Source organism: Triticum aestivum, chromosome 3B (genome assembly GCF_018294505.1).
Source record: "Triticum aestivum cultivar Chinese Spring chromosome 3B, IWGSC CS RefSeq v2.1, whole genome shotgun sequence".
Classification (NCBI taxonomy): domain Eukaryota; kingdom Viridiplantae; phylum Streptophyta; class Magnoliopsida; order Poales; family Poaceae; genus Triticum; species Triticum aestivum.
This window is the reverse complement of record NC_057801.1, coordinates 226,153,936-226,164,748: the sequence shown is the minus strand read 5'-3', so window position 1 is coordinate 226,164,748 and position 10,813 is coordinate 226,153,936.

The window sequence follows — 10,813 nt, the reverse complement described above, 5'->3', positions numbered from 1 at the left end:
TTAAGGGCCCGTTATTCAGTTGGGCCGTTTCCAGCAAATGTTATCTTTCGACCTTCTCAGAGCCCATTTATTCTTGGGCTCATTTCCAGCATTCGTTTACTTACGACCCGTTACTGTCATTTTCTGCTTGTGGGCCAAATTCAGCCCGTGGTTACATCGGCCTGTTTGTGGTCCGTTAATACGTTGGGTCGTTTTCATAGCGTCATCAAATACGGCCTATTAACGATGGCCCGTTATGGTCATCTGGGCCGTATAAGGCCCATTGATGATACGGCCCATAGAAGGCCCATTGTTTCTTGGCCCGTAGAAGGCCCATTGTTTCTACGGCCGTACAAGGCCCATTGTTTCTACGGCCCGTACAAGGCCCATTGTTTCTACGGCCCATAGAGGGCCTACTGTTTCTACGGCCCGTAGAAGGCCCACTGTTTCTACGGCCCGTAGAAGGCCCACTGTTTCTACGGCCCGTAGGAGGCCCAGTGTCACTACAGTAAATATTAGCCCATCGTTATTGTGGCCTAAAAAGAACTGCACTGACTACAAGCAAACAAATAAACAAGACAGCAAGGAAATAAATAAGCAAGCAACTTATGCTAGGTTATCATGGCTGTTACACATATTACATCCACTGGGCATCAACGTTCGCCACCAGTGCAAATATAGGGAACAAAGCAGCATATCATATACACTGGTTGTCAAAGTTGGCGACTAGCGCAAATAAACACCACAGCAAAACAAATCCAGAACTGAAACCACTTCAGAAGATCTCAAGAAACAATATCCTGGGTACCCATAATGCTGGCAAGATGCTTAGCAAGCTTATTAACTTTCTCTTGTTTGGCGCTTAAATCCTCCAGCGCTTGCTGTTGCACCAGAAAATATGCATATGGATTCTGCAGGGACTTCCTCAGTCCTTCAGCTTCCTGTCGCAGCACATCTGATCGATGTCTTTCAACTTGAAGTTGAGACTCAATAAGATGAACTTATTCACGCAGCGAGTTCGAAGAGCTTGTGCCAGCAGTAGTGGCCAGTAACTCGAACACTACATCAAGACAAGACTTTTGGGTTCCCTCACTATCGTCAAGATAGTTTTTATCAGCTTTCTTGAAGACCAACAGGAATGTCTCACTATCTTGAACCTTATCTGCATTACTTCCTTTACCATTGGATAACGCGGTACTGTTCTCCAATATTTTGTCCGCATTCTAAAAGAGAAACAAGCAGACACATCACATGTTTACCATGTTGTATATGAAACTCATTTTGGTAAATGAGTTCAGTAGTAAAGTGGACAGGATAACAGCATGAAACAAACATATATCTATGTGCCATGGTCACTTTATGGTCTATATCATTCTAGTTTTTGTTGCCAAATCAAGATAGAGACACAGTTCAAATAATATTTGTTCAAGACAAAGCAGAATAGACAGAATATAAGTGTGGGTAACTATAGAGCAATAACAACACTTGTAATGTGCATGACATGAGAACATAACTATTTATTCAATTGAAACTGAAATCAACATAGAGAAGGTTACAACAACAAACCAGTTAAAGAAACAGGTTTAAAACATACCTGTTGCGTCATTGGAGTTTCAATTCCATCCTTCAAATTTGAAAATAGTTGGTATGAGTAAATACAGTAATGCAAGAGCAAAGGAGTATGAAGCATAGCTACAGAACCTGACCTGAGAACAAATCTTCTTCTCCTTTAAGCATTGAGTTGGGATTCGGGGTGGTGGTCCTCGTGCTTTGGGCATTGCAGTTCCCTTACTAACCGCTCATGTTTGGGTGCTCTGTGGTGGAGACGGTGTTGTGTCAACTGGAACTGGGTTACTGTCTCCCGGGGTTGGGGTTAAAAGGGGTGTAGCTGGTTCTCTGTCCAACTGGGTAGGGGTACAATCTGCGAGAGTCTGGGTTATGTGTGGTGGATCTGGTCCTTGGGCAAGTACAACCGTAGTTCTATCTGCATCAACTGGTAGCACTATGTTTTCTGAAGACAGTGTTGTTACTCCCTTAGATACTGCCATCACGCTCTCCAATTCAAATGGCTGATAAACAAGAAAAGTAATTGAAAGTATAGACATTGTATCATAGACAGGTGCAATGGATAGTTGGGAATAAAAGAGGGCATGAAATAATTCATATTTATGTTGTCTAACCAAACAGGATAGCATGACACAATTTCACATATATGATGGCTAACTAAATAGGATAGCATGACACATTTTCACATTATGATGGCTAACTAAAAAAGATGGAAAGACATAGTTCAAAATATGAGACTATGTAAACAGGATGACATGACATAACTATATAATGTGTTTATTAAATAGGTTGGCATGCCATAATTCACATACATTCATGGATAGAATGCCATAATTCTAAATATGATGATTGTAAACACTAAACAGGATGAGATGATATAACTATATGATGTCTTTATTAAATGGGTTGCCATGCCATAATTCAGATAGATGATGTGTGAAAGAACATGCGGTGCCCCCATGTTTGGTTTTGGCAATTGATGACAATCTCTATGGACTAATGGTTGCCTTGAGTTATATTTGAAGGGTTTGTCCATAGGCTTATCTTGGAGTCCATTTGTTGGTCTCAAGGAGAGTTTGTGATGACCACGGTGCTATTAAGGAATTATCCAAAGATCGGTCATGTGAGTGTTGAGCTTATTGCAAGCATGTCATGAAGAAGAAGATTGTGTGATCATTCATGTTTACCTTGAAGACATCATCCAAATGAAGAGAGTTGGAAAGATTCAAGGTTGATCAAGACTAAGTCAAAGAATGAATCAAGTTGATCAACACACAAAGCATAGAAGATGTACCGAGAGGGATCAAGCGATCCCATGGTATGGTAAGCATGGTCAATTACGCTTTGTGTACTAACCCATGGTCTTCGTGAGAGTTCTTTGTGGGGTTAGGTTGCGGTGTGCAAGTTCAAGTAGGATCATCACGAAGAGATCATATGCTTGAAGCTTACCGTCCATTGTGGTGACAATGGACTTGTGAAGATGTGCAGAAGAGTGGCTCACCCATAGTGGAGTATGGGGGAGCAATCTACTAGTCTTCATCGAGCCAACGAAATCAAGAAAGGTGGTCCATCTTGAGGAGGAGAAGATCGTCATCATCTAGCTCAAGTGGATCATGTGCAAGGCAAAGGTTTGCCCTTGATAGGTTTTCTATTTTACCGGTCTCACGGTAGTTGTGGGAGACTGGGTTATAGGATGGATTGTCGTACTATCAAGGGGGTCTCTCAATGAGTTGCTTGATCGTATCGTTCGTAGAGATCTCAAACCATTGCATCCTTGCATCATCTTTATTGGTTCTTGTTTGGTTCTTCTCCTTGTGAGATTTGGAGATCTTGGTCTTTTTTATGACAAGCGCGAGTTCATCGAAAACGGAGTTCACTTCCATCTTCTATGATGTTTTCGATGTTGGAGGGTATGCCGATTCTTCTCTGTTGGAGGTTTCGCTGTTTTGATGCTACTCGTTGTCTTGTATCCAACAAGCTTGAGTTTGCTCAATTCGGAGCTCATATGGCAGTTCTGGTTTTCCTTGGAATATACTTTGTTTTCGTGGTAGTGGCATAAGGTTGGCTCCAGCGGTAGTACCGCTGGGCCGGAGCGGCAGTACCGCTTATCGCCACAAGGGGTTGTACCGCTGTCCCACAGCGGTAGTACCGCCCATGGCCATAAGCGATAGTACGGCTCCGGTTCCGCGCTGGTACCACCTCGACTCGAGACGTGGTTTTCTCGTCTCGGGTTCAGCGGCAGTAGTAGCGGCAGTAGGAGCAGTAGTACCGCTCGCGAGCGGTAGTACCGCTGGGGTGAGCGGACTGCTTATATGCGGTACTACCGCCCCAAGGTTCATGTGTTGTTGCTCGTTTTCCCTACTTCTTCCGCCCGAGCGGTAGTACCGCTCGTGGAGCGGTAGTACCGCTTTGTGCGGGTTGTGAGCATAACGGTTGGATTTTCTCCCACCTACAAAAGGGGTTCTTCTTCCCCATTGAACCTTATCTCTTAAGCTCGTGTTCTTCCCCCATTGTTGACCTTCTTCGAGCTTGCTAACTCTCAATCCCTCCATGGATTCTTGCTAGTTTTTGGGGGAAAGAGAGAGGAGATCTAGATCCACATTTCCACCAATCACTTTCTCCTCTATGTGAGGGGAACCCTTTGGATCTAGATCTTGGAGTTCTTTGTGTTCTCTTCTTCTTTCTTCCTCTCATTTTCCTCCCTAGCATTAGTTGCTTCGGTGGGATTTGGGAGAGAAGGACTTGGGCACTTCGTGTGCCCTTGCCATTGCATTTGGTGCATAGGTTTGAGTTCTCCATGGTGATACGTGGAAGTGAAGTTTGAGAAGCTTATTACTCTTGGGTGCTTGGTACCCTTGAGCTTGTTCCTCTTGGGTGCTTGGGCACCCTAGATGGTTGGTGGTGTTCGGAGCTCAATCATTGTGGTGTAAAGCTCCGGGCAAGTGTCGGGGTCTCCAATTAGGTTGTGGAGATTGCCCCGAGCAATTTGACGGGTACCGGTGACCGCCCCCAAGGGTTGCTAAAGTGTACGGGTTCGGTGACTGCCCCCAAGGGTCGCCATTTGTACGGGTTCGGTGACCGCCCTCAAGGGTCCCTTAGTGGAATCACGACATCTTGCATTGTGCGAGGGCGTGAGGAGATTACGGTGGCCCTAGTGGCTTCTTGGGGAGCATTGTGCCTCCACACCGCTCCAAATGGAGATTAGCATCCGCAAGGGTGTGAACTTCGGGATACATCGTCGTCTCCGCGTGCCTCGGTTATCTCTTACCCGAGCCCTTTACTTATGCACTTTACTTTGTGATAGCCATATTGTTCTTTGTCATATATCTTGCTATCACATAGTTTCTTATCTTGCTTAGCACAAGTTGTTGGTGCACATAGGTAAGCCTAGTTGTTTTAGGTTTTGTGCTTGAAAAATTAACCGTTAGGTTTATTCCGCATTTGTTCAAGCCTAAACCGTAATTATTTTAAAGCGCCTATTCACCTATGTGTATATACTATGTAAACATGATGGCATGATATAATTCAAATATATGATTTATATAGTAAGCAATTAAGCAGATGGCAATCTATATATGATGTAAAAACTAAGCAATGCAAGACAACATGCATGACATGGGTAATATAACCCTGCCAAGTTTGAGCATAGACCTCAAGGGGGGAATAGGACTGGTCATCAGTCTCTGAATCCTCCTCTGAGGAGCTCTCTGTAGCCAGCAAGATGTCTGCTTCAGCAGGTAGCATTGTCTGCTCTGAATACCTTGTTTTCACTCCAGATACTTCCATCACCGCTTCAAATGGCTGATCCATAGGAAGAGTAGTTGAATATACAAACGTTGTCGACAAATGGAACATGTAATACAAAAAAATGATAGCATGATATAATTCACATACATGATGATTGGCTAAACAGCATGGCATTGCATAATTCACATATATAATGCCTTTGCAACAAGATAGCATTGTATAATTCACATATATAATGTCTTGCAACAAGATGGCAATGCATAATTCACATATATGGTAATTAGACACTTAACAGGTGGCATTCACACAAAGCATGTCTAAACTAATCAAATGGCATAGCAATGCGAGACACCATACAAACGATATGAGCAACATAACCCTGCCAAGTTAGAGCATACACCTCGGGGGGAATAGGACTGGCCATCTGTCTCTGAATCCTCCTCTGAGGAGCTATCCGTAACCAGCGAGATATGCTCTTCGTCAGATAGCATAGTCTGCTCAGAAGACCTTGTTTTCACTCCAGAATTTGCCATCACCGTGTCAAATGGCTGATGCACACGAAGAGCAGTTGAATGTACTAACATTGTTGATGAATGCAATTTGTAACGGAAAAAAAAGATGGCATGATATAATTTACATATAAGATGACTGGCTAAGCAGGATGGCATTGCAAAATTCACATATATGATGCCTGGCTAAACAAGGTGGCGTTGCATAATTCACATAAACGATGAATAAACTAAACAGATGGCATTCGCACAAAGGATGTCTAAACTAAGCAGATGACATATTTGATGTATAAAGTAAGCAATGCAAGACACCATATGCATGATATAACCAACATCAGCATGCCAAGTTAGAGCGAAGACCTCAGGGGGTAAATAGGAGTTATCTTCTCCTTCTGAATCCCCCTCAGAACAGATATCTTCCTCTCGATTACAATCCGAAATGCATGGAGGGGGGCTGCCTTTGCGCCTACCATGGAGCGACGTCTGCATGAAATTATATTGCCACGCAAGGCTCGTCTCTTTTGCTCTACATGTTCAGTTCCATTGTTTACAATAACTGTCATGCATAGGAATAAAACATAGTGAGATTATGTAAGGAGTGCATGCAGAAATCCAGAGTGATGGTAGCAACCTGTGGATAGACCCAAAACCAATAATAGCAGGCAGATAATGGCTTCAGTTAATAAATACAGATAATGGCTTCTTTACTGTTTGTTTCCCACCCAACATGAAACTCATAGTAGACACGGAGATTAACCAGATAGTAGATAGATACTATTGATAGCGGCCCCGATATGTACCCCACAAGCATTTAAAAACTCAAGTTTGACCATTAGTTTGGAGCTGACTCAGAGTCTAATCGGTGAACAGGACGATAAAGTAGCATGTAATATTAAGCGATGCATAACGTAAGCAGACACGAAAGAGTGCGACCTCTCTTGCGGACCCGTGTAGTCCTCGAGGTTATCTGCTCGGTTGATGATGGTAATGCAGTTTTCATGGCTGCCAGCGGCGGGGAAGAAGATCTGATGCAGCGAAAGACAGTCTGGAGGCCGGATCCCTGCTCTGCTGGACCCTTCTATCGTTGGAGCAGCTGAGCTGGGGTGGACGACGGTGCAACAGGACTAGGACAAACCACGCAAGGTTTTCTTTGACAACTACTTGTAAGAGAAGTAATTCTGTAAGGGCTCGTTTGAATTGGAGGATTCCAACAATGCAGGGATAGGAAATAAACAAGAATAGGATAGGAATGCACGTGCAAAACAGAGAACTTAAAAACACAGGATTTCTGCCAATCTGGGTGTTTGATTCACAACAATTGGAAGATCACAGGATGCAAAGAAGCATGGTGAGACTAAGTCAAACCACAAGAAAATGTACGGTTATAATGCTATTATGCTACTATCTCTTAGTCGTGTGCTTCATGAATAGGAATTTGAAAAGGAGGACAAGTGAAAATTAAAATTCCTACGTTTTTTCTTTCAAGGAGACACTAAAGGAACAAATCCGTGTGCTCAATGGACAATATATATAACATGTAGAGTAAAAAAGAGATGCAACAAGTGTACAACCTCTTTGGCGAAGCCATGTCGATCTCAGCGTGATTGGGTTGGCCGGTGAGGATGCTCCGGCTGACTTTGCTGTCGGAGGAGGGGAAGAAGATCTTAGGCATCTGGAGATGGAGCCCGAGGTACTGCTCCGCTGTGATGGAGGGTTTCATGTTGGAGCAGATCCGGTGAGTTGTACGAAGCCGAGGCTGAAGCAGGACAAGAGAGACAACGAACAACGTTAACCTGAGTGGAATTCTAATAGCATCTCCATTACATTACGTAAAATACATAACCACAAAGTGCTAGATGTAAAATACATCAGCCGCTCATCTCAGAACTTAACTGTCGAAACTGAACTTAACTGTCGAAACTGAACTTAACTGTCGAAACTGAACCTAACTGTCCAAACTGAATTTTGCTGTCGAAACTGAACGCACTAGCAAGGTGAGGCTACACGTCGGTCGACTGACTTTTTCATCTTTGGTCAGTCGATTTTGCAGCCGTTGCATATGAAATCAAGGGCATGTGGTTCATCTTCAACCTCCACCCCCCCCCTCCCCGAGCCGCCAGCCACCACCGGCCAAATAGCAGCCCCCCGCCGCCCGCGGCCGGCGGTGCGCCACCACGCCCGCCCCGAAAACACTCCCCACCGCCCCGGCCATCCCTCTAGCCCCCCCCCCCGTGCCGAGCTTTTTCTCCGACGATCCCCATGCCACCGCCCCGCCATCGCCGGCGACCACTGCCCCCATCCTGAACCCTAAGATGGATAGTGGGGTACCTCTCCGGCGAGCCCCCCTCCCCGCTGAGGCTGGTTCTTCCTTCACCCCGGCGAGCCCACCCCTTGGAAATCGACTGACCCAAAAGTCAATTCAGTCGACTGAAGTGCAGCCAAATCGGAGCAGCATCGCAAGCAAGAGCAAGAGCGAGAGCAGCAGTGCGAGCAAGAGCAATAGCAAGAGCAGACCAGACAGGGGACCGAGAGCAAGAGCAGAGCAGCAGCGCGAGCGAGAGCTAAAGCAGCAACAGCTCCTAATGATGTGGACGTCGCCGCCGAGGGAGCGACGTCGTGGAGGAAGTGGCTGGCGATGCCGCCGTGGATGGAGCCGCGCCGTGTCGGCTCGGGACCGAGCACCAGCAGCACCGTGAGATCGAATCAAGAAGAAAATGCGGCGATTAGTGTACAACCTCTTTGGTGGCGCCGATTAGGCTGCAGCTTCATCCGAGGAAACGGTGATGATGATGCTCTTCCGGTGGTGCAGGTGAAGACGGAGGTGTGGGAATGGAGGTGGCGCGAAAGACGAGGGCAACATCGGTGCAGCTCCTTGGAGGTGGAGGACGGGGTGGCTGAACCGGCGGGACGATGAGATCAACGACGGATCCTCATCCGGTACGGTGGATGAGGGACGTCGAGGTGTTGCTGTGGATGTCGTCGTCGGGGAAGAAGCTCCGGCTGGGTGGCGGACGGAGCAGGGTGTGGGGTTTTGTCACGGGTTTTCGCAGCCTCGGTGTATGAATGGGTGGGCGGATGGGATGGCAGTGGGGAACCATGGCTTAGAGACGCGCTTGTCCGAAATGTGGGGTAAGTTACGAAAGTACCCCCCGCCGATTTGAGGCGGTTCTTTTGGTTCAGGGGTACCACGGGCATTTCGCGTGTCGGGATTTCACAGGAGGTGGGAGTTTTCGCACGCGTTGTAATTTCGGAATAGCAAGGCGCGGGTTGAGATGGAGGGAGTTGTCGGAGCACAACGAGACAAAGATATATCTTAAATATTTCGGGCTAACAAGGCGCGGGTTGAAATTTCTGGACAAGCCTAACGTGTACTGTACCAAATCAATGTGCACTACAAATGTCATTCAAAACTTTGAATTCATGTTATGTTCAATTAAAATATTTCGCTACGTGTATAATGCATGCAACCTACTACTCAAATGAACGTTTAAGTGCATTCCAAACGTATATACTACCGCTTCAATATGAACTAAATTTGAATAAGATCTACAGTAATGATTGTTGTGAATTCAAAGCATTTGAATTCGTTTCTCTGTTTTAATAAGATCTACAATCATCATTATTGTCAAGTTAAACCATCGTTTGTGTATTATCTTCACAGCACACCACATGATCAGTATCGAGTTACATATGAACTATGTGTACTATATGAACTCGAACTAGATTTTTTGAATCCACTTTATTATGATTTCAAATCACATTACATTTCTAGCTCTAGCTAGATCTTCATAATCTAAACCATGTCTCATATGTATAATGTGTTTATCACATTATGTATGGTGCCCTACCCCCTACGCCTACAAGTATTTAGATGTGAGTTGCAAACACCACACATTACCACAAATTCAAATAAAATGTGAGAATGTTCGATATATAGTATTGTTTAGATTGCTCGATATTTATTTGTAAGCTACAAACGCCGCACATTATCACAAATTCAAATAAAATGTGAGATTGTTTGATGTATAGTATGGTTTAGATTGTTCGACATTTAGCTGTGAGTTGCAAACGCCATGCATTATCACATTATGGTATAACATGTGCACAGCACGTGTATCACTGCTATATTCATGCATGCAATGTTTAAAACACTATGATCTCCTATTCAAATATATGAATCCACTTTCATATCAAATAATGATCTTTGTTAGTCTCTTACACCCACACGGTCCTCTAACCTTTGTAGCTACCACTAATTTTCTCTCGTGCATGCACACGCCCTCCTCGCCCTCCCCCTCCCTCGGCATTCTATCCACCGGGCACATTCATTTTTTCCTTTAGGTCGTTCTCCCAGAGTCTCCACAACTCCTTTCTGACACACACCGATTGATAAACCTCTCCAGCGATGCCTGCCTACAGCATACACACACAGCTTCAATCTCCTCCTTTATGTGTCCTTGCCTCATGTCTCTCATATGGTCAGACACACGTGTAAACTCTCACCCCTCTTTTAATCGATCTCACAACCGCACACTCCTCCCCCTATCCAGCTAGTAGTTGGGCCTCTCGCACCACCTCCTAGCTCCATTCTCTATGTCTATCCGTCTCGCTGGGCCTTATTTGCCTCTAGAAAATGGACGTACACTGACAGATCTCTCGCTATACATATAGCCAACTAGGTCCTTATAACTCGTTTTTACCCACACATCGATCGATCTACCTCATTAGTTGTGTCTCTCCCTTCCTCCAACAAACAACAATTGATCTACCGATCTAGTTAGGTTTGCTTACCAAACACATGGTTCCCCTTCATCATCCATGGATGCGGCCCGATAGATCTATCACGCACAGGCACACACAGAAACACATCCCCACTCTTATTGATAACATTGCAGTTCCACCCTCAGTTTGTCTAGTAGGCCTCTCCCAACATCTCCGAGAAGCAACTCCATCACCCATCCAGCACTCTACCCCTCTCCCTCCCTCTCCCTCCCTCTCTCTCTTTGTCCCAT